Source organism: Nelumbo nucifera, chromosome 4 (assembly GCF_055504915.1).
Source record: "Nelumbo nucifera cultivar China Antique chromosome 4, China Antique-T2T, whole genome shotgun sequence".
NCBI lineage: Eukaryota > Viridiplantae > Streptophyta > Magnoliopsida > Proteales > Nelumbonaceae > Nelumbo > Nelumbo nucifera.
Genome location: NC_142652.1, coordinates 3,201,042 through 3,226,023, shown reverse-complemented (window position 1 = coordinate 3,226,023; position 24,982 = coordinate 3,201,042). Strand labels below are relative to the sequence as shown.

Sequence of the window (24,982 nt, the reverse complement as noted above, 5' to 3'; positions counted from 1 at the left end):
TCAAAATGCCTGATACTCCCCTACCGGCGTATCGGGCATATCGATATTTTGAACATTGAAATAGAGGTTAATTTTAGTCCAAGAAAACTTTCACTTTGCATTTAACTTTTATATATAGTGTAGATTGAATGTTGACCAAAATGGCTTCTTTTTTTTTTAATACTATAAAGGCTTTGAAAAACAAAAAAAAATCATATTTTTTCCTTTTTGGATAGTGAAAAATTAATAATAACAAAAAAATATTAATTATTAAATATAATAACAATAATAAATAATTCATAAAACAATAAATAAATAATAAATAGACTAATAAAAAATTGAAAATTTCCATTGATAATAATTCCAATTTCAAATGAACCAAACAACAATTATTGGAATCCCATTTAGATTCCATTCTGAACCAAACAGCCGTTAAAATCGATTTGGAATACTGGGGCTTCCATTTCGATTCTGATCGCGACCCAAACAGACCCTTAATTTCACTGCAATCTCATTTGCACCGATAGGAGTGGAAATGAGTTGAGAGCATAAGCGAAACCGTCGTTCGCCAGTGGGCATATCCCCATTCCCCAAGCTCCTGTTCGTTTGCTTCCACTAAAGTTCGCATGCTTTCCTAATGGCGATTTAGGGTTTCTCTTAAAGATTTTTCAAGCAAGGAAATATCGCTGTGATTGCGTAGTTTCGGTTTCAGAAGCTCTTTACTCGATCCAACATTAGAGTGAAAAAATGCAGTTTAACTGGGGTTGAAGTCTCTGAGTTGTTGATTTTGAGAAATCCCTTCTTTTTCAAGAGGAGGAGGTTTAAGGTACGGATTGTGTTCCTTCTCCTCCATTTTCTGTGATTTCCTCCTGATCTTAGTTCGTTTTTATTTTCCAGTTTGTATACTATAATCACAAAGGTACACACGCACACTGTTAACAAGCCCACGCAAGACACCGATTGCAGCAAACAAGGAAGAAAAAAAATATTACTCACTGTAATTATAACAAAAATTGTTATCATGAACCGAAACAACATTTCCAAAATTTCATAGGGTTTCCATCGAAATTCATATTACTCGACGTCAAAGCTCTACATTAGATTTGTTGCAAATGTGAAAACATAAAGAGAGGATGGAGTGAAAAACGAGAGATTTATTCACTGTAATGGCGATATGGCATCTTTAGTTTTTTACATGAAGATGTGTGTGGATTGAAATTTATGGACACTTAAAAGTAAAATTGAAAATGCATGTGAAATAGATTCTCATATTATTCACAATTTATTCTCCTTTCTTATTAGAAACCAATTCAAGATATTACTTATTAGTGATTACCTAGTCATATATATTGAATTGAAAGATTTGATGAGCCATTACCTGTTTCTTAGAAGACAGGACCCAACTTTTTACAAATGAATTACCGGTTTCCTCTACCAAACAAACAAATATGGAAACAGACGATTTCTTGCTAAGATGCTATCTTGTTGGATATTTAGAATATGGCCATTATCTCTCTCTCTCTCTCTCTAATTTTTTGATGATCCAGCACGAGGGTTCTTTTTGATAATATCATAACTATAAAATCCTTAAAACAGTATTACTGTGTTTGCATAATTAAAATGTATAGTAATGTTGATGACAGAATACCCTCAACATTTGGAACCCTCCCTTAATCCTTTATCTCCCCATGATGAAAAAAAAACACAAATTAACATATCTACATATTTATAGTTGGAAGATAAGGAGACAAAGCAGTAAATGTTGTGTCATAATTACCTATAGTAGTAGAAGCAATCCATAGCTTCTTTTTTCTTATTCATAGATAAATGGATGAATCAAGGGTAAGTACCCTTTTCTTTTTGTTGCTGCCTTTTGATGGAAATGCAGAGGCTGGTCAGCCGATACTGCAACGACCCAAGAGAGCAATCATCAAACCTGCACGATTCAGAGAATAATCTCTTAGTGGTCTGTCATAAGTCGTTAAATTCTGTTAGGACATGAGAAGTAGTCGTTATTCATAGATTTGTCCTTTCTGTTAGTTGTAACCGAATTTGGTTGAGGCTCTGTTATAAGTAGAGGGTACATGGGAAGTATGAAAAACAAGAAGAAATTCACTCGATCTCTCTTTTCTCCCTCAATTTTTCTGGAGCTCACCTCACGCTCGAAGTGGGGAAAACACTGATCTTATCATTTTGGTGCTTTCATTGCTTTCTCTTCCCTTCCCATGGCCGACCATACCACCGCTGGTGTTCACACTCGTCACCAAACCAGACTGGAGGAAGCCATTGATGATCTTTGCACTTCCCGTGATGCACATCAGACCAATCTAGACAACATTCAATCCACCCTTAGTGAGCTAGTCCGTCAGATGATCCTCCTCTGCTCAGATAAGACACCCGTTGATGTCGCTTCACCACTTCTATCCTCACCATCGGCTTCGTCTTCCTCTCTGACCATCACTGTTCGTCCCCTTCGCTGTGAGATCTCCCATTTTGATGGCACAAATCCACACGATTAGGTATTCCAGTTTCAGCGGTATTTCAATTTCCACCGCACCCCTGATGAGCAATGACTGGATATAGCCTCCTTCTACATGACCGGACAAGCACTAAGCTGGTTCCAGTGGATGCATCGGAACCAGCAACTGTCTTCTTGGACACACCTCACCTCCGCCATCGAAGAAAGGTTTGGACCCTCTTCCTTTGTTAACCACCAAGCCACCTTGTTCAAATTGCAACAAACCTCTTCCGTCACCGATTACCAATCACAATTCGAAACGATTTGTAACCACGTTGACGGCCTCACCCCTGAAACCATCCTCAACTGTTTCATTTCAGGCCTCAAACCTAACATCCAACGCGAACTAGCCATCATGAAACCATCTACCATTTCCTCTGCCATCATCCTAGCCAAGCTTGTGGAAGATAAACTCACCACTGACCGCATTCCCTCTTATTCCAGACCTTAAACGGTCCACCCCACCGCCACCGTTCCTTTCCCTCCACCTCCTTCGATCACCCTCTTACCACCTTCTAACCCGAAACCACCTCTGCTCTCCTTCCCTCCCCCATCACCAAAATTACCACCTAATATCCGCCGTCTAACTCTGGCAGAACAGCAGGTACGACGTACCCAGGGATTGTGCTTTAACTGTGACGAAAAGTTCCGTCCAGGCCATCGGTGCAAGCAATCCCAATTCCTTCTGCTACTGACTGATGATGACGATGGCCCTCCTGATTATGGACCATCAGATGGTTCCCAGACGGATGCTTCTTCAGTCCCCTCATCGGAGATTTCTTTTCATGCACTTCATGGCAGGGATTCACCTCGAACTCTACGGTTGCTTGCTACCATTCATGGCCACTCAGTTTCTGTACTCATTGACACAGGCAACACCCATAATTTTCTGCACCCACGGGTAGCTAAATATCTTCATCTTCCTGTTACTCCCTCACCATTTTTCTCAGTATGTGTAGGTAACGGTGAACAGCTCCGGTGTAATGGCAAGCGCACGGCGATTCCTCTATTAATTCAAGGTTTTCGTTTTGATGTTGATCTCCATCTCCTTCCCATCTTAGGAGCAGACGTTGTGCTCGGAATTTAGTGGTTACAAACCCTTGGACCTGTCACTATGAATCATCGGGCTTTAACCATGTCATTTGACCATAAGGGAGTGCCCGCTACCTTGGCAGGCCTTGCCCCTTCCCAAACCCCAATTCCAATAAGCCATCAGCAACTCCGACGAATCATTCATACCCAGTCTGCAGCAGCCTTCTTTAGTATAGAGACCCAATTCCTCCATCAAGGCCCCACAATTACTTCATCATCCTCGATACAATTCCATGCAGACATTCCTAGTGATCTCCGTCAACTGCTCCATAAATTCTCTCCAATTTTTCAGGCTCCCACTCAACTGCCACCTCCAAGGGAAATTGAACATCACATAAACCTCTACCCAATTGCCAACCCCGTCAGTGTTTGTCCTTATCGATACCCACATTTTCAAAAGGATGAGATTGAACGACAGGTTCGGGAAATGTTACAGATGCAGATTATTCACCCTAGCACCAGCGAATTCTCATCCCCAGTCCTCTTGGTGAAAAAGAAGGATGGCTCATGGAACTTTTGTGTTGATTATCGAGCACTTAATGCATTAATGGTAAAGGATCGTTTTTCCATTCCTACAGTTGACGAACTCCTGGACAAACTTCATGGTACCAAATTCTTCTCCAAAATTGACCTACATTCTGGGTATTTCCAAATCAGAGTGCATGATGCTGATATTCTGAAGACTGCTTTCCGCACTCACGAAGGGCACTATGAGTTTTGCGTGATGCCGTTCGGATTATCGAATGCACCGGCAACATTTCAAGCTACAATGAATTCTGTATTTCGGCCATTCCTCCGAAGGTTTGTCTTGGTATTCTTTGATGACATCCTTGTGTACAGTGCTTCTTGGACTGATCATTTGCATTATTTACACTCTGTTCTCACTACCTTAATGCACCACAAATTCTATGCTAAGTTGCCCAAATGCTCTTTTGGAAAAATAGAGATTGAGTACCTTGGGCACCTAATTTCAGCTGAAGGGGTGAAAGCTGATCCACAAAAGATCAGTACAATGGTTGACTGGCCTAAACCAAATTCCATCACTGCTTTGTGTGGATTTTTGGGCTTGACAGGTTATTACCGGAGATTTGTGCGCAATTATGCTGCAATCGCAGCTCCCCTTACAGAACTGTTGAAACACAATAATTTCCAATGGACTTCTACTAGGATGATGCCTTCCATGCCCTCAAAACTGCCATGGTGACAATACCGGTTTTAGCTTTGCCAAACTTTGAGTTGCCATTTACCATTGAAACAGACGCCTCCATAATCGCCATTGGAGCAATTCTATTCGCAGCAGCAGCATCCCATTGCCTTTTACAGTAAGAAGTTGGGTCCTTGGTTACAGGCGATTTCAGCCTATGTTAGGGAGATGAAGGCCATCACGACTGCTGTAACTAAATGGCATCAATACCTACTGGGTAGGCCATTTACAATCCTCACGGATCACCGAAGTTTGAAGGAACCATTATACCAAACCATCCAAACTCCAGAGCAGCAAAAATGGTTCTCTAAGCTTCTTGGATTTGAACTTACCATCTAGTACAAATCCGGCTCCTCTAATTCAGTAGCAAATGCATTATCCAGATGGTCTCATGTAGCTCTATCTTTATTTCTAGCTTTCTCTCAACTTGTGATCAGCATCTTTGATGAACTACGTGAGTTCCTTTTGAAAGATTCAGACTGCCAGTCTATGATTCGATCCGTTGATAGCAACTCTATTCAATACCCTCATTTCAGTTTTCAAAATGGCTTACTATTTTTTGACAACAAGGTGTATATCCCTCCTACATCTGGGCTACAACACAATTGCTTGAGGAATACCATTGTTTTCCAGTTGGGGGTCATTTGGGATATGCTAAGACCTTGGCAAGACTGCACACCTGTTTCTATTGGCCTACAATGCTCAAGGATACTAAAGCATTCGTGGCTAAATGCCCAATCTGTCTTGAGAACAAGTATGAAACCACAGCCCCTAAAGGATTACTGCAACCTCTTCCCATACCATCTCAGGTCTGGGAAGACATAGCAATGGATTTTATTCAAGGGCTGCCTCCTTCTCAAGGTAAGACTGCAATCTGGGTGGTGGTAGACCGCCTCACAAAATATGCCCATTTTTGTGCTCTTCCTTCCTCTATTTCTGCATCACAGCTGGCTGAACTGTTTGTGCAAGAGATTGCTAGACTTCATGGGTTCCCTAGATCAATTGTGAGTGATAGAGACAAGATCTTTGTTAGTTTGTTTTGGCGGGAGCTTTTCAAATTACAAGTCACCTCACTCAAGTTCAGTAGTGCTTACCATCCTCAAACGGATGGCCAAACTGAGGTTTTCAATCGTTGCTTGGGAACATATTTATGCTGTTTCGTGAGTGAACAACCAAAATTATGGTTTAAATTTCTTCCTTGGGCAGAGTACTGGTACAACACATCAATTCACTCCTCCATTGGCATGACACCCTTCCAAGCTTTGTACGGCAGGACACCACCCTCCCTGCTTGATTTTGTATTTGAGAGAACTTCTGTGGAAGCATTGAACAAGCAGTTAGAGCAGCGCGGCACTATACTCCTACAATTGAAGGAACACTTGCAGTGCGCAAGGCTTCGCATGAAAAATCAGCTTGATAAGCATAGTTCCCTGTAGGCAGTCTTCTGTGGCTACTCGAGCTTCTCAAAAACTTTCCAAACGCTATTTTGGTCCCTTCTTGATAGTAGAGAGAGTTGGCCCTGTGGCATATTGATTACAATTACCTGCTTCAGCAAGGATTCACCCAGTATTTCATATCTCTGTGCTTAAATGGTGCCCTGGTCCTGCCATTGCTACCTCTATGCCTCTTCCATCATTGTCGGATGATGCTTATCCCCTTTATGCTCCCGAAGAAGTCTTGGATTTCCATCGCATCAGGATCAACCATCACTGGCAGCCCCAAGTCTTGATCAAGTGGGCTACTTTGCCCTTGGAAGAAGCAACCTGGGAACCACTACACCACTTCCGCAAGCAGTTTCCAAGTTTTGACCTTGAGGACAAGGTCCAACTGGTAGGAGATGGCAGTGATGGAAATGCAGAGGCTGGTCAGCCAATACTGCAACGACCCAAGAGAGCAATCATCAAACCTGCACGATTCAGAGAATAATCTCTTAGTGGTCTGTCATAAGTCGTTATAGTCTGTTAGGAGTTTGTTGAGATTTGTCCTTTCTGTTAGTTGTAACCGAATTTGGTCGAGGCTCTGTTATAAGTAGAGGGTACAGGGGAAGTATGAAAAACAAGAAGAAATTCACTCAATCTCTTTTTTCCCTCAATTTTTCTGGAGCTCACCTCATGCTCGAAGTGGGGAAAACACTGATCTTATCACCTTTTTGGACTAATAGGATTTTTTTCCCCGCATATCCTTCTAAACTGAGCATCCAAATTGTATGCTCTATATCCAGTGGCCATGAAGAAAGTCATGGGCTTAATGTGTAAAACAGGGACTATGTTATATTAACTATAAGACATAACCACAAATTGCATCTTTGAGTAGAACTGACCAGAAAACTATTTTTTTTACTAGTGCTAGATAATTGCTATAAACCAGTACCTAATATTTCAACTTTTAGTTTCAAAAACACCAGAGGGGCTGAATTCTCAAATCTGTAACAAGTTATAACTGAATGGCAATGCTCGATTCCCTTGTTATAAAATACTTCCCACTTCATAAGCTTGATTTTGAATTCTCGTGCAAGGACCATAAATGCCAATGGTTCTTGAAACCACAAAGTCCCTTAAAGAAATACACAGCAACTCTAGTCCTTCCATAAGCATTAAGCATTTGAGCATCAGTTTTCTAGAACGAAATAAAATATCTGGTACTTATTCTTGATGAGTTCCACAACCTGGGTGTGTTCAACCACTCCCAGTTCATTTCCTGCAGGCTTGAGGTTTTGATGAGGCAGTTTGATAGTTACAGAGAAATTTCCTATGGAGGGGTTGGGAAGAAGATAAGAAATTGCACCTAGTCAAGTGGGACCAAGTGTTCTCCCCAAGGAGGAAGGTGGGCTGGGAATAAGGAAGTTGAAGAAGTTTAATTCAGCTCTTCTCAGTTAGTAGATTTGGAGATTTGCCTCGGAAAAGACTGCATGGTAGAGAAACCTTTTAGCTGCAAAATACGGAGTGGGGCAATTGGAGGTCCCGGGATCCTTCTCCAAACTGGGGCAGCTCTCTATGGAAAGGCATCATGAAAAACCTTCCTGCAGTCTTGGAAGGTGTTAGCTTTAAGGTGGGCAGAGGGGACAGAATAAACTTTTCGAAGGACCCTCGGTGTTTGGAGGGCCCCCTGGCTGAAGCTTTCCCTCTCTTGTTCCAGTGTGCTGCTAACCAAGACTCAGTGGTTGAGACTTATACCTTTTCTGGAGATTTTATAACCTGGACTCCTCTTTTCAGGAGAAACTTGTTTGACTGGAAGCTGGAAGAGATTTTGGAGCTTCTGGAGTTTTTACAGAAGCAGAAGACATACATAAATGTAGAGGATGAATGGAGTTGGAAGTGGAATGCTGATGGCTGCTTCTCAGTTAAGTCTTTGGCCTTCAAGCTTAGCAGTTCAGGCTTTACGGGCTTTCCTTCTAATCAGATTCGGAGTCCAATAAGCCCTTCTAAATCTAATTTTCTTGTGTGGACAATGTCTATAGATAAATTTTGTCTAGATCTAACTTGGAGAAAAGAGGCATCCAGCTTCCGGACTCTTCTTGTGGTCTGTGTGGCCTCCTTCCTGAAACTACAGATCACCTTTGTCTCCACTGTCTTATCTCCTCCCTGGTGTGGGAGCATTTCTTGAAAGCTATGGGAATCAGCCGGGTTATGCCAAGCTCTGTCAAGGATCTGCTGTGCTGTTGGAAGATCAAAGATCTAAAGAAGAATGGGAAAATTGGTGTGGAAAACCATTCCAGCAGCTGTTTTGTGGTCCATTTGGTCAGAAAGAAACAACAGAATCTTTTGTAACAAAGTTAAAAGTCCATAAGAGTTAGTGCAGAGGGCTGTGAGCAAGCTGATTTCCTGTGTCTGTAATCCCTAAGTTCAAACACCTGAACTTGCCTCAGCTGTTTTGAACTCAGTCCTTGTGGAGTCTGTAATCTGAGTTGTTCTTGGGCCAACCTTCTGGTTAGGGTCTTGTTGTAACTTCTTTCCTCCCTTGAATAAAATTACATTACCTTTCAAAAAAAATGAGGCAATTTGATAGTGGAAGTAGAAGTAACATTAGGAGAGATTTAACTTGTCACGTAGTAATGTATAAACAGAGAGTTATCAGTTATATCTCATTTGGGGTAGAGATGAAGTTGTAAGTGGAGATTCAAACTTAACAAAAAGGTTCTATTTTCTTATTCTCTTTTATGCTCACTTAAAAGTTTGGTCTGATTTTCTATAAGCGGGCTTTGCTTAGAACTGGCTTTTGAATCTAGTCATCTAGGCTGTATTTTCTCATGTTTAAACTAAATATAATTTTGATACTTATTCTAGAAGGGAGATGTTTTTTCCTTTACTATTTATCTTTCTATTTTGATAGTTGATACCGTTATTTCTTTCTGATTACTTTCCAGAAAAGCAGTGAATTATGTGTTGATCCATCGATTGCATTCTCTTACTATTACTTTAATGTGGGTGATATGAAAGGGTATACTTCAATGAAATGGAGGTTCTGATGGAGGATGAGAGAAGGTTCGGAGTAGTAGGAAGGTGGAGGTCTGAGGTGTCGATTGAAGCCAAGACTTTCAAGTTCGAAGAGGAAAGGATCAAAGGTGAGGATGCAATGAAAATCAGAGAGAATAACAGGGTGACTGTGTTGGTGTCAAAGGAGGTCATTTGTCTGGATGAAAGGTTTCATAGATGGGGCTATCAACTCTGGTAAGGTGAATGGCTGGAAAAACTCAATGTCAGTTCTAGGTAAGAAATTTGTAACAGAATTGAAAAGAAACATAAAGGGATGGTTTATCTCTGTGGTGGAGTTTTTGGAACAAATGGAAAGCAAATGCTATGTGTGCCGGAAGGGAGATTACGGAAAGGGTGGATGGATTTTGTGAAGGTGCTACAGTCTTTCCTTGTAGCCTTGGAAGTTAAGAGAGTGGATGGGGTGAAGAGAACTGGTAAAAAATCCAAAGACCAGGGTCAAAAAGTTCAGGAGGGGGCAGTTTCGATTAGTTCCTTTGGGAGTGTAGAAGTGCAATGCCTTCCGACTGAAATGGTGGTTGCTTGCGCTTCTATTCATCGTAGATTATTGGTAGGAGCAGGGAAGGATGAGTGGAAGAAAAGAAGGGTGCTAGTGGCTGAAAAAGGAGTGACAGTTTGGAGGAGGGTTCTGAGTACAGTTGCAGGGGAGATAGGTATTGGGAGTGAAGCTATGCTGTTCCCTTTTGCAGAGACGAAAGCCGTGCTTGATGTAGGGGACCAGGAACTAAGTTTTAAAGCAATTGTGGTGGATGGAGGTCTGATACAGGTTCAGAACTGGAGCCCAATCTGCAATGAAGTCGAAGTCCAAGATGGGTGTGTCCGGCTGAAGCTTGTAGGCCTTCCATTTCACCTCTGGCGAGACTCTGTTCTTGAGCACATCGTGCAAAGTCTGGGAGGCATCTTGGTGAAAGCTGATAAACGAAATCTGGGTGCCGTGGATTTACAGGTAGCTGGTGTAAGGCATGAGAACCTGCCGAGGTTCTTTGAAATCTGCTCGGATGAAGCCTGGTACAAGGTGTGGGTGGCTTCCGAAGTTGAACGGTCGTGGTGGGAAGGTGCTCCTAAGGTAGAAGATGATGAGCTGGCTGGGTGGTGGACACGTGGAGGGCAGAGGTTGGGAGATGAAAAGGTGGAGCAGATGAAAGATATTTTTGGGGTTACTGAGCCGGTTGGGGAAAACCAAACGACAAGCAACCTAATTAAGGAAACTAATTCAAATGGGTTTGAATTAAACAAATTAATGGCAGGCTCTTCTTCTTATGCTGATGTGGCGAAGAGGCAGGATGGGTTGGGGAGCTGAAAGGTTTGGTCCGAGCCGTTGAAGGTGGCGGGTGGGTCGGGCGGGGCGAAGGTTGAGCCGGGACAGCGTTGGAAGGGCCCACGTGACAAATTAAAAGGTCATGTGGGCGGGTCGGGTGGGTGTAACACTAAAAGGAGGCTCCACTTGAAGGACCCACGTGATAACTTAAAATGTCACGTGGGTCGGGTATGGGGACTCTTCTTGGGTCGCTGATAGACGATGTTAATGGTCTATCATCGTCCCAAGTCGCGAGAAAGGGGGGGGGATGCGCGCAGCGACAGAAAATGGAGAAGAAGCTGGATTTGCAGTGGGTTTCCCGACGAAGTTTGGAGGAGCTTAGCCCCCTGCGACGCTCCTCAGAGAGGCCGAATCCAAGATACGCTAGGGAAAGAACTGAAGAGAGGGAAGAGAAGGATGAAGGCTGGGTGCAGTGTAGTGAAGGAGATGAAGAATTAGAGGACTTTTCTGTTGATGGTACTAGCGTGGGCAGTGTAAACGACGAAGGTAGTTGTGCTGGAGGTGACATGGATGGGTGGAATATTGCAAGCTTATTTTAGGGTGAGGATTGCAATCGGTTTAACTCATTCCCAAGACAACAGAGTGTGCAAGGATTATCAGAAGGGGCAAACTGGGAGAACCGGAAGCAGAGCAGGAACACACCATCTAGGGGTGAACCAGGGGTAGAGTGGAAAGATCACCAGGATGACCAAAGGACAGAAGTACTTCCCAACCAACTCAGGGAGATAGATGGTTACCAACCTTTGGGACAAGAGAGGGAGGCCGAGAGAAGTCCTTTTCTAGCTTGTCCATCAGTCCCAGGTAACCAAGTGATTTCGGTTTGTGCTACTAATGTGTCTCCTATGTCTTTGGTTCCAGATTCCGTTTCTGTTCCATGTCCTGTAGCCCATGAATATGCAGCCGAGCTAGTAGGCGGGCTCTCCGAGGAGGGGGAGAGGGGAAGGAAGGAAAGTGGGAAGGTGCGGGAAGGAAGGTATAGGAGTGAAAAAGTGTGGGAAATCATTGAAAGAGTATTTAAGGAAGTGGAAGGAAAGTTGATCTGGAGGAGGGAAGGGGAGGAAGGAAGAGGGGAGGGGTTAGTGGAGAGGAGGGAAAGGAATGAGGGTAGAGATGGAGAGGACTACGGGGAGAGAACAGGGAAGGAGGGAGGTAACAGGAGAGGGAGGATGGATTGAGAGGAAAGAACAGAGTGGGACCAGAGGAGAGGAAGAAAGGGCAGGTGGACAGAGATGGAGGGGATTCTGTAGGAAGGGTAGAGGTGGAGGACTCGGTGAGAGAAGACATGATAGCAGAATTTGTAGGGAAGTTGGGTTGTAGGTTGGAAGATTTGAATGTGTTGAAAGAAAGCTTACAGAAGAGGAAGAAGGAGATCAGAACAAAGAAGAGGAGATTGAGTAAAGTAAAGAGATTGAAGAGAGATGTAGAAGGAGAGAAGAAGCTTGGGGGTAAAAGGAGATAGAAGGAAAGGAGGAAAGTAGTGGGTAGGTGGCAAGGGGTTTAAAAAAGAAGCGGAATGAAGATTCTTAGAGAGATTGAAGAGAGATGTAGAAGGAGACAAGAAGCTCGGGGTAAAAGGAGATAGAAGGAAAGGGGGAAAGTAGTGGGTAGGTGGCAAGGGGTTTAAAAAAGAAGCGGAATGAAGATTCTTAGTTGGAATGTGAGGGAAATTGGGAGTGCAAGGAAGAGAACAACAATAAAAGAGGTAATAAGACGGTATGACCCAGACATTGTGCTGTTGCAAGGGTCTAAGAGAATGGAGTTTAATAACAAATGGGCAAGGAGTGTATGGAAAGCCAGGGGGATTAGCTGGGTGGTTGCTCTCTCGTGGGGTGCTTCCGGGGGGATTGTAACAATGTGGAAGAGGGATGTGGTTGAAGGTTTGGAGGAGTTGATCGGAAAGTACTCGGTTTCCATGAAGTTTAAGCAGCAAGAGGATGATTATATGTGGGTGCTCACAAATGTTTACTGACCGAATGACTACAGAGAGAGGAAGGAGTTGTGGGAGGAATTGGCTGATGTTAGAGGGTTGTGGGATGGGCCCTGGTGCATGGGTGGGGATTTCAATGTGATCAGATTCTTGGAGGAATCCAATAAGGTTAATCAGAGGTGACAAAAAGCATGAGGAAGTTTAACAGTTTTGTGGATGCCTTTGAGCTTAAAGAGATTCCCCTAGCCCATAAGACATTTACATGGTCAAATCTCCAATCTAGACCCATTTGCTCTAAGCTGGATAGATTCCTGTTCTCTTTGTATTGGGAAGAACATTGGGGAACCTTGGCTTCTAGAGCTCTTCCAAGGGTGAACTCGGATCACTGGCCCATAGTGTTATGTAAGGAGGAAAGAAGGTGTGGAGGTCCTACCCCCTTTAGATTTGAAAATATGTGGTTACTTCATCCAGGGTTTACTAACAAAGTGAGGGAGTGGTCGTATGAGTGTAACCCATTGGTGGAATGGGAGGGGATGAGATTCCATAAGAAACTACAATTCTTGACAGCAAAAATCAAGGAGTGGAATTTGGGAGGATAGAAGAAAGAAAGGGAGATATGATGGATAAGATTGAAAGCCTTGACTCTAAAGAAGAAAGGGGAGAATTTGGAGAGGAAGACAATGATCTCAGGAGAGATTTGAGAAGATAGTTAGAGGACTGTTTGCACAAGGGGGAAATTAGCTGGAGGCAAAAATCTCGATGTAAATGGTTGCAAGAGGGAGACAGAAACACTAGGTATTTCCACTCTCTAGCAGATGGCGGGAGAAGGAAGAACTTTATCTCCAAATTGGTAGTAGATGGAGTTGAGTTAGTACAACAAGAGGAGATTGTCGGGGCCTGTGTGGAGCACTTCAAATCTATTCTAAGAAGGCCTGTGAGTAGAAGGGTGTGGGTAGAAGGATTGGATTGGCCAGATGTAGGGGTGGAGAACAGGAGAAGGTTGGAACGAAGCTTTAATTTAGAAGAGATCAAGGAGGCTGTGTTTTCTATGGATAAAACAAAAGCTCCAGGGCCAGATGGGTTCGCAATGGCCTTTTATCAGGACTGTTGGGATATCTTGAAAGATGATCTTTTGCGGGTGTTTGAGGAGAGGAATTGTCAATCCGGGTGTGAACTCTACATTTATAGCCTTAATTACAAAAAAGAAAGATGCATCCCACCCGAAGGATTTTAGGCCAATTAGCTTGGTTAATAGCTTGTATAAGATCTAGACCTGTTCATGGGCCGGGTGGCCCGACGGGCCGGTTCAACCCTCGGACGGGCTTGAACACGCAAATGAGCCCGCGGGCTTAACCTCGGGCCAAAAAGCATGGCCCACAATAAATTCAAGCCGGGCTCGGGATTTGCCAAAATAGTCCGGCCCGACTCGACCTATAGATTAAAGTTAAAAAACCCTAGTCGAACCCCTCTTTCTTTCACCTCTTTCCAGCCGAACCTCTCTTCTCTTCAGTCTTCACATCCTCCCCAGTCCTTAGTCCTCACATTCTCAGGCAGCCACACAACCGGCGAGGCGACGAACGTTCACCGGCGCAACAACTCCGGCGGTGAGTCCCCTCCTTTTCTCTCTCTCTCTCTCTTTCTTTCTCTCTCTCGTTCCTCTTCTCACTTCTCTTTCAAATCTCAGACACCGGCAACGGCGAGGCGGCGAATATAGACACCGGCGGCGGCGGTGAGTTCTCTCTCTTTCTCAGACGCGAACTGATCACTGTTAAAATCGCAGCTCACAGTCACCGCGAACTCAGCTTCGACGAACACAGTCACCGGCGGTGGATAGTGAAAAATTCCAATTTTTTTATTAGGTCGGGCTTCGGTCTCGGGCTCGGGCTTTTTATCAGGGCCGGGCTCGGGCTCGGGCCTAACAAATTTCCATTCATGAAGAGTAAAAGCCCGGCCCGGCCTGGCCCATGAGCAGGTCTAATAAGATCATTGCAAAAGTGTTGTCTTTGAGGCTAAAGAAGGTATTGCCAGATATCATTGCACACTATCAAAGAGCTTTTGTGAGTGGAAGACAAATTACTGATCAGATTTTAATTGCTAATGAGAGTGTGGAGAACTTTAAGAGGGATAAGAAGGGAGTGGTCTGTAAGTTGGACTTGGAAAAGGCTTATGACTTGGTGGACTGGGATTTCTTGAGGAAAGTTTTGACTAAATTTGGGTTTGGGGCTAGATGGTGCAAGTGGATTTGTGTCCGGAAAGGTCATTATTCAGTGCTAGTGAATGGGACAGTGGTAGATTTCTTTCCAGCCAGTAGGGGTATAAGACAAGGAGACCCCCTTTATCCTTTCTTGTTCATTCTAATTGCGGAGGTTTTGGGGAAACTGATTCACAGGGCAGATTCTAGGGGGCTCATTAAAGGCTGGAGAGTTGGGAGGGTGGAAACCCCCCTCACTCACTCACAGTTTGCTGATGACACGATTCCGTTTTGTGAAGGCGGTAATGTGAGCTTTATCAGGAACTTGAAGTCGGTGATACAACTGTTTGAGCAAATGTCCAACTTGAAGGTTAACCTTGGGAAAAGCTGTGTAGTGGGGGTGAATTTGGAGGTGGGAGAGATCAGGGAGAGTGCTGAAGTGCTGGGGTGTGAAGTCTCGGGGTGGCCTTTGAACTACTTAGGGTTGCCATTAGGTGATAATCCTATGAGAGAGAGCTTTTGGAACCCGGTGGTGGAAAGGTTTGAAAAAAGACTGGTATCCTGAAAAAAGAACTACCTCTCTCTTGGTGGGAGAATTACACTAATTAAGGCCACACTTGCTAACTTACCCATCTTTTTTCTGTCGGTGTTTAAAATCCCAGTGAAGGTTGCTAACAGATTGGAGAAGCTAATGAGAGATTTCCTGTGGGAGCCGGTCGAGGAGAAGAGGGATCATAGAGTTAGCTGGGAGATAGTGTGTAGGAGTAAGACGTGTGGTGGTTTGGGGCTTGGGAGTATTAGGAGAAGGAATATGACTCTGTTGGGAAAGTGGTTGTGGAGGTTCCCTATGGAGAAGGAGAAGCTATGGGCTAGAATAGTGGCAAGTATACATGGGCTGGAGCACAATGGATGGGACGCTGGAATCAGAGCTAGGACCACAAGCAATTCTCCTTGGAAAGCCATTCGTGACCTGCTACCAGTTTTCTCCCCTAATATCAGGTATGATTTGAATTCCGGTAACTCCATAAAATTTTGGGAACAAACCTGGGTGGGGAGTGCCCCTCTAAAGGATCAGTTTCCTTCTTTGTATGCTCTTTCTGATTTGAAATGAGCCAATCTCGTCTTTCACCACCCCGTCCTCTTCCACTTTTGGGATTGGGTGGAACTTGGGTCTAAGAAAGGATTTGAGGGACTCAGACTTCGACAGTATTTCGAGCCTTATTGCACTTCTTGATAACGTTGTCTTAGACCTCACTAGGGCGGATTCTAGAATTTGGACACCTACCCCCAATGGCATATTTTCTTGTGCTTCTTTCTTCAAAGTCTTAAGTTAGTCCACTAGTCCTACTTTCCCCCCTTTCCCTGTTGATGAGGTTTGGTGCAGAGCAATACCTCCTAGGGTTGGTAGTTTTTGTTGGGAAGCCTATCTGGAAAGAATCAACACTGGTGATCTACTCCAAAAGAAGAGACCCAATACTTGCTTGTCACCTCAGTGGTGTGTTCTTTGTAAAGTGGATGGGGAGACTGGTTTTCACCTACTGGTGTCTTGCCATTTTGCGTGGTCAATTTGGGATTGGGCTTTCTCCCTATTTGGATGTAGCTGGAATCCTCCATCAGACTTGCAGGGCCTTTTTTCCCCTTCTTTTTTCAGGTGGTAGATAAAAAGGGGAAGGACTATGTGGAGAGGACTAAGGGCTGCAGTATGTTGGACACTTTGGGAAGAAAGAAACTCCAGGATATTCTCAGAAGCTGAGAGAGGAGCAGCAGATCTGAGATACATATTAAGGCGGTACAGTGGCTGAAATCTTTGGAGCTATTCACAGATTACACTGTGGATGACATGTTGAGGAAGTGGGGTGAAATTGCAAATTGCACACAGACCAAGTCAGTAATGAGTGTGGCTTGGACCCCTCCACCTGGTGGATTCTTGAAATTAAACTTTGATGTGTGTAGTAGGGGAAATTCGGGACAATTGGGGATTGGGGGTGTTTTTAGGGATGAAAATGGGGTCATTTCTGCCATTTTCTCAGGCCCAATTGGAGTGGGTGACTCCCTTAGAGCTGAGATCTTTGCAGTTATGGAAGGAGTCCGGAAAGCTAAGGAGTTGAACATCAGGAAACTCATAATTGAAGGGGATTCAGAGGTGGTGATAGGGTGGCTGATTAAAGATCACAATGGCTTATGGAAGTACAGCAATGAGAGGAGGAAATTCAAGTGGCTGGTGCGGGAGATGGAAGTTAAGACATGTTGGGTTAAAAGATCGGCCAATTCCCTAGCTGACAGTTTAGCTAAACAAGGGGCAGAAAGGGATTCATTATTTTGGGCTAAGCTGTAACTTTAGTGTGTGTTTTTTTTTTTTTTTTTCCTTTTCTTGAGGTTCTTTGTTGCTCTTGGAAGATAAGTGTGTTTGTCTTCTTCTTGTAAATCTTCTATTGATGTTTTAATGAAAGTGTTATTGATAAAAAAAAAAGTTGTAAGTGGAGAAAATTGTTGTGGGCCTAAAAGAGTTGCTTAATATGAAAGAAATTATATGCATTAAGAGAGTGATTTAATGTAGTTTTACATTGAAAGAGAGAATGTGAAGTTAGAAGTAGGTAGGTTGGTTGGTTGTTGTTGTTGTTTTGTGCTTGAATGTCTATTATAGGAGGCAGTTCTCCCCATCTTTGTAACTCTAACCAAGATAAGGGATCCACTCTTTCACTTTTTCCTTTTATTTGCAATTAACCGAACTGTGTATTCTCTCCTCTATATCTCAGTGCTATTCAAAATAACAAGGGCTTAATCCTGTCATATGCTTGTTTTCTTCTATCCTTTAACACATATCACACATTCTCTTTGTAACTTTTCCTGCACTGATAAAATGGAGATTCATTCCCTAATTTTTCATATTCTACAATCTTCCCCTAATTCTACTTTTAAATTTTGTTCTTTTATGTGAAATCACTTTTAGTGTTTTCTAGTTGCTATTACCAACTAGGGAGCAAGCCAATTCATAGCATAATAGGGAAACAAGCTAAAATCACCTAAATTTTTTAAACAAGAAAATCTTTGTCTCTAGGCAATGTCCCTAGGCAACATGGCTTGTGTTTCCTTGGAGAAAACAAGGCTTGCATGCTGCTTCTTGCAATTGGGCAGATTTTGACCATCGTAAGATCATAAGGATGACCATTTTGTCCCTTAAGCCTTTCTGGTTGGCATCATTTTCATGTCCCATGCAGCCATTCAAAGGGTTTCAAAATATGAATTTTTTTAGTGGTGCTGGAGAGTGCCATTAATCCGGAGAAGAGAAAGTGGAACAATTCTGACAGTCAAGTTGGAAATTGGAATGATGGAGCAGTGCTTGTGGTGGAACTTGGAAGGGAATGTAGGTGATGGTTTGGATGTCAAATCAGCTAAGAGAACAAGATAGGAGAAAATATGCTAATCTACAGGAGTGTTTGTTTTATCTTTTGATCACCAGAAAAGATGGATATGAGAGGATTAGAGGGTATGCTTATGTGCCACAGGGGAGGGGCTTTATTGAAAAAAAAAAAAGAAAAAGGCAAGATGCCAAGTGCCAACCAGCTGATTGGTAAGGTCTCCTGCTGGTCATAGTGGAGACTTGGGATCGAATTCCGCCTGCACCTGAGTTGGGGGGTTATGATTGGTGGATGGGTTACCCCCCGTTGTGTAGCCCTTCAAAAGAAAAAAAAAAAATGAAAAAGCAAAAAGTATAGGGAGCAGGAGGCTGGTGAAATCTCTTTATATGAGTAAAAAATAATTCCTAGATGTTTTCTTGGTAATTCAGAATCCATTCTGATCTAGTGCTGCCGCCGTGGAGATTAAAGAACATGATCAAGGATTGTCTTCGCATTGGGGGTCTCTTGGATTGCGGAATCTGCTATTGTCATGTATATCGTGAAGCTAATCAAGTTGCTGATTGGTTAATGCACATATCTGATGATGTAATTGGCTTTTCTTCTTTAGATTTGCCCAGGGCTCTTTCTGTTATTTCCCTTTTTGATTCTTGGGTCATGCTACGCCTCGTCTTGTGTAGCACTCTTTGGATTTACCAAAAAAAAGATAAAAAAAAAGAATCCATTCTGATCTAATAACCTGTCTATGTTGGAAATATGAATAACAATATTAAAGCTTTCAGAGTTGAGTGAAAGGGAGTTCTATTTTATAACTATTGCAGTAATTACCTAGTTTTGTATAATCCTAAGAAGAAAATAAAAAATTATGTTTTCTCCATTATCATGGAAAATTTTCAAATTAGAAAATTTGTTTTGGAAATTTTACTTTGGAGGACAAAATACAGGGTGAGAACAGTGATTTAAAAGGCATGCCTAGGCACACAGGTGAGGTGCATTTTAGGGTAGGCACCTTGCCCAGGTCCTAGGTGCAGCACTTTCAAAAGGCATATGCCTGGTGCGCTTAGGCATGTGCTTGATGTGCCTTGGCCCAGGCATGCGCCTTTTGAAAATTGTACATTTTTTTTTGCTTTTTTTGAACCTAGCGGCTGGGCTGGGGGCTCTGCTCCGGTTTGCTCACTTTGCTCGCTCACTGAAGCTCCAGGAACCCATTATTTGCTAATGTTATTCATTCATTAATCTCAGTAAAATATCTTCTTAAAAGGCAATTAAAATTATAAAATCATAATTTTTTTGTGTGAGAATTAAGAATTTAAAACACTGGGTGAGAAGTTTAGAAAGGCCAATATAATCAGTAGATTTCATTTTTTACTGTGGTTATGTATGTGTGCACCAAGTGGTAAGAAATAATCTAAGGCTTACAATTTGATGGAAAACATGTCTCTAGATAGAGCATAATGGTGGGATAGGATACATGTAGCCAACCACAAATGGTTGGGACTAAGGTTGAGTTGAATTGTGTATATGCATGACCTTGTACGAGAGGCTTATGGACTGCAATTTTATTGGTTTTGTCATCCCTTTCTGAAGTTATCCCGTTTTATATCATGGTTTGATCCAGTATGACTTGGTGGATTGAAAATTTAGAATCTTTACATATGTTATAAATGTTGATATTTGTTATATTTACTACCTGCCACTTTGTTTATAACTAACTATTTTACCGCTTATATTTCGCGTGCCTTTTTTATAGGACCACAATTGCACAGTTCAGATTTTCTCCAAGGAAATAAATCTTCGAGAAAATGTAGATTGATATGAAATTCAAGAATCTAGACCAAATCAGATGTCTGGTATTGATTTTGGTATGAATTTTCCTACCATGGATCTTGCCTTCACTGAACAAGGTGCAATTTTTGAACCTTATAAGGGAATGGAGTTTGATTCACATGAGGAAGCATATTCTTTCTATGAAGAATATGCTAATTGTTTAGGATTTACCACCATGAAAAAGAATACCAGTCGCTCAAAACGGACTGGGTTATTCATTGATGCATATTTTGCATGCTATAGATATGGAAACAAGCAACCAAAACATGAAGTCCTTAAACCACGCCCTTCTCATAGGACAGATTGCAAAGCAAGCATGCATGTAAAAAGAAGGCAGGATGGAAAATGGTTTGTACATAATTTTGTAAAAGAGCATAACCATGTGCTTTTGCCAGCTCAAGCATATCATTTTCGAAGTCGGACACGCATGGATGCCATTAGCAAGAAACATTTGGAGTTTTTGCATGCTGGCCCAGTACAAACAAATAAGACTTCTGGTTTAATATCCAGTCAATGTGGTGGAGATCAAAGCATTGTTTGGATGGAGAAATTTGTCAGAGATCAAATGGATAAAAAAACATGCTTGGCTATAAAATCGGAGGATACACAAGCTCTGCTTGATTATTTTATACATATGCAAGAAGAGAATACTAACTTTTTTTATGTGGTTGATTTGAATGATGAGCAACGTTTGAAAAATGTGTTCTGGGTCGATGCCAAAGGAAGGCATGATTATTTCAACTTTGGTGATGTCATTTCTATTGATACTACGTTTCTCGCAAAGGGATATAACTTGCCATTTGCTCCTTTTATTGGAGTGAACCATCAATGTGATCCCATATTGCTAGGATGTGCTCTACTTGCTGATACGACTACATCAACATTTGTTTGGTTAATGCGGATGTGGCTTAGAGCAATGGGTGGGGTGACTCCAAAAATAATAGTTACTGATCGAGATAATGTCTTGAATGCTGCAGTTGCAGAGGTCTTCCCAAATGTTTGCCATCGATTTTGTCTAGGGAATGTGTTAAAGGACATATCTGAGAATCTTGACCATATAACCAAAAGAAGTGAAAATTTCATGGAAGAATTTAAGAAATGCATTTATAACTCGTGGACAGAGGAAGAATTTGAAACTCAATGGTGGAAAATGATTCATGCATTTGAACTTGTGGAGGATGATTGGGTGAAGTCACTGTATGAAGATCGTAAACACTGGGTGCCAGTTTCTATGAAGAATACTTCTTATGTTGGGCTGTCTACTGCTCAACGTCTTGAGAGTATTAACTCCTTCTTTGACAATTATGTGCACAAGGAAACTACATTGAAAGAGATACTTGTGCAATTTAAAGTTGTACATCTACAAGATAGGCATGGCGAAGAATCTAGAGAAAATCCTGATACATGGGTTCCAATGCCCCCTTTAAAGTCTCATTCACCTTATGAAAAGCAGATGTATACAATCTACACTTGTGAAATATTCAAGAAGTTCCAAGTTGAGGTTCTAGGAACAGTTGCTTGTCATCCTAGAAAAGAAAAACAAGATGGGTCCAATATAATATTTAGGGTTCACGACTTTGAATCACAAGAAGAATTCACAGTTGCATGGGATGAAACAAAAGCTGAGGTATCTTGTCAATGTTGTTTGTTTGAACATAAAGGATTTCTTTGTAGGCATGCAATGGTTGTTCTCCAATGTTCAGCAGTGAATGAAATCCCATCTAAGTATATACTGAAACAATGGACAGATGATGCAGAAAGAAGGCACACCATTGGACATAGATCTGATGAAGTGGGATCTAGGGCAGAACGCTGTAATGATTTATGCCATCGGGCCCTTAAATTGGGCATTGAGGCCTCAATATCTGAAGAGAGCTACAGTATTGCAGTTCATGCAATACAAGAAGCTATTGGAAAATGTGCAATAACGAATAATTCTATAAAGTAATTTACAAAGCCCAGCACATCAGTAATTCATGGTTATTTTGGCGGTCAATGGACTGTGGAAAAAACAGTTTGTCTTACTAAACTATCATTGTCAGGTTGCAAAAGTTGCTTCATTTTCCTGAATGATGAATTAAGTTGTTAGTCAACTATAATATAATCTATTATATTATAGCTATGTTTCCACACATGCAGGGGCATTGTAATTCTTTAATGCCTACTAGTGATGCTTAAGTTGATACACAGAAAATGTGAAGGCTGTCAGGACATGTTATGATATGACCAAGATATAATTACAAAGAAATTCTGTTGTTTATTTTTGTGAATTATGATTTACATGATTTTAATGCTTATTTTGGGGATTATACTAGTTGTAGGGATTTTTTGAGAAGAGGTAAAGTATTGATTCATTAAGAAAAAGAGAAGTAAAAAAGACCCATGTACAACCAGAGGCTATACATTGGGGAATACAAGCAAACATTAGACCACTATCCCATTTGTCATTACAAAAAGGTTTTCAAAATGAAAGAGAGAACTAAGGGGAACACTATTCTTGATAGATGCGCAGATGACCAGGATAGCAGTTTCCCAACTATTTTTTGCCACACTTCCTCTTCTTGACAGCCTTTACTTTGAAAGAGTCTTGAGTTTCTTTCCTACCAAATTGACCAGAAAACTGCTCTTGGGACCATTTGCCATAGAGTTTTCCCACTCAGACCATGTGCCCACCATCCTTTTACAAAAGATTCCACTAATGCAGGGCAGCAACTTTTAATGGCGAAAATTCTAAAGATTTTCACCCATATGTTGTATGTAAAACTGTAATGCAGCAACAGGTGGTCAACCGACTCTTCTACTCCATTACATAACACACAAATAGGTGAGTCAATCTGTTAGAGGCACAAGGGGGCAGGAACTACAAGTATATTCTAGAAGGAGAAGAAGGCCACCTCAGCATAAGGAAGCCAGTGCAAAGGCAGCTGGAATTAACTGAATCAACTTGGAGTTAACTAAATCAAACAAGTTGGCAAGTTGTTACAATTCTGTTGTAAATCGGTTAAGGCCACCTCAGCATAAGGAAGCCAGTGCAAAGACAGCTGGAGTTAACAAAATCAAACAAGTTGGCAAGTTGTTATAATTATGTTGTAAATCAGTTACATTGAAGGCAAGATTGAATATAAATACAGAGGTGTACTTACAATAAGGGAATAATAAGAACATTTGATCTCTTTTTCTCTTCACTCTCACTTTCCCCTATTCTGGAGGTTATCCTCCCTCAAAGAGGATCTGAGTTGGGCAGCTACCCAACAATTGGTATCAGAGCCTGCAACTAGCAACACCATGCCGAGTACAAGGTCAGAAACAGTGGATGATCGGATGAATCGCATGGAGATCCATCTGCACAAGACCACAGGAGACTTACAAGAAATCAAGCAAACACTAGCCCTGTTGATGACGTAGATGGAGAAAAGTTTGACGGAAGGAAACCACGATGGCAACCAAGAAGGAAACAACAGAAATCAAGGGGGCGGTCAGCATGGTTGGGCCTCAACTCATTCAGCAAAACTGGATTTCCCAAAATATTCAAGGGAGGATCCCATACCCTGGATCTTTAGGGCAGAAAGATATTTTGAATACCATGATACACCTAGCCATCAAAGAGTTCTTGTCGCTTCATTCAACCTGGAAGGAGAAGCGATCTTGTGGTTCCAATGGTTCCGGCGAGCCCACCCACAAGTCGAGTTCGAAAACTATGATGAGAATCTCTCAAAACTCAAATAAACTGGATCTGTGAGGGATTACCAAGTCGAGTTTGAAAGACTGTCAACAAAGGTTCATGGGTGGCCTGAAACTGCATTACTTGGCTGCTTCATCGGCGGCCTAAAGGAAGAAATAAGAATAGAAGTGAAGTCCCTCCAACCCACCTCCCTATCAGCGGCAATGGGTTTGGAAAGATTGCAAGAAGAAAGGTTCAATCGACTGAAAAGATTGGGTCGACTGAACACATTCAACTCTGGACCACAGTCTTGGAACCGACAACTAAACCAACTAGGTAATCCTTCTATCCTGAGATCCAGCCCAACAATCACAAGAAATCAGACCCATGGGCAGGATGAAAATCTTCAACCTAAGGCCCAAGCCATTGTACCTGCCCCAGTGCCATTAAGAAGATTATCTTGGGCAGAGATGCAAGCCCGAAGAGATTGTGGTCTTTGTTATAACTGCGACAATAAGTTTGGCCCAGGCCATAAATGTAAGAATCCCCAACTATTCTTACTATAGACAGATGAAGCTGAACCTCAGGAGGAAATCCCTTACACACCCATTGCGATACCTACTGAGTTAGAATCTGAGGATGGGCCAGACCCACCCGAGATATCCTTTCATGCATTAACAGGACTGACCTCCACCCAGACAATGAGAGTGGTTGGGTCAATACAGGGCCGAGCAATTTCAGTTCTAATTGACTGTGGGTCATCTCAACTTTGCGACCCAAATGGTAGCCAAACAATTGGGCCTAATACAAGAACAGGTGTTGCCATTCAATGTACATGTAGCAGATGCCAACAACATCAGTTGTGATAGCATATGCAGAGGGGTCCACCTGAAGTTACAACAACATTCATTTCTAGTGGACCTCCATCCATTAGAGATGAGCGGAGCTGATGTGGTATTAGGTGTGCAATGGCTACAACAGTTGGGACCGATTGTATGTGATTGGTCAAAACTAACAATGGATTTCTCCATTAATGGACAGAAGTATCATCTGAACTGGGTGGCTAAGAGTGCACCACAACAAGAAGGACTAAGAGCCATCCTCAAGACTAGTTGTAGTGAAGGGCAAACCCTCCTATTGCATATGGGATTGAATACCAGCCCAGTTTTTATCAGTCCAAATGAAGCAGCCACGTCACTGGAAAATCAGCAAGCATTCCAGCGGTTACTCAACACCTATTCGTATGTCTTTCAAGAACCCAATCAGCCACCTCTTTCCAGACCCATGGACCATAGAATTGAGATCATCCCAGGGGCAACTCTATCAATTGTTAGACCTTATCGCTACCACAAATTTCAGAGGGAAGAGATGGAGAAAATTGTTCAAGAATTACTAGAGAAAAAATTCATTCAGCCCAGT

The 24,982-nt window shown here is 42.2% G+C and overlaps 1 pseudogene across 1 annotated transcript; it reads left to right on the top strand.

The window, feature by feature from the left end:
• Positions 1 to 444: 444 nt before the first annotated feature.
• LOC104591831 (protein FAR-RED IMPAIRED RESPONSE 1 pseudogene) lies at positions 445 to 22,162 on the top strand (annotated as a pseudogene). Its single transcript, XR_016085866.1, has 2 exons — positions 445 to 805; positions 19,826 to 22,162. The product of XR_016085866.1 is annotated as a protein FAR-RED IMPAIRED RESPONSE 1 pseudogene (transcript).
• Positions 22,163 to 24,982: the final 2,820 nt, after the last annotated feature.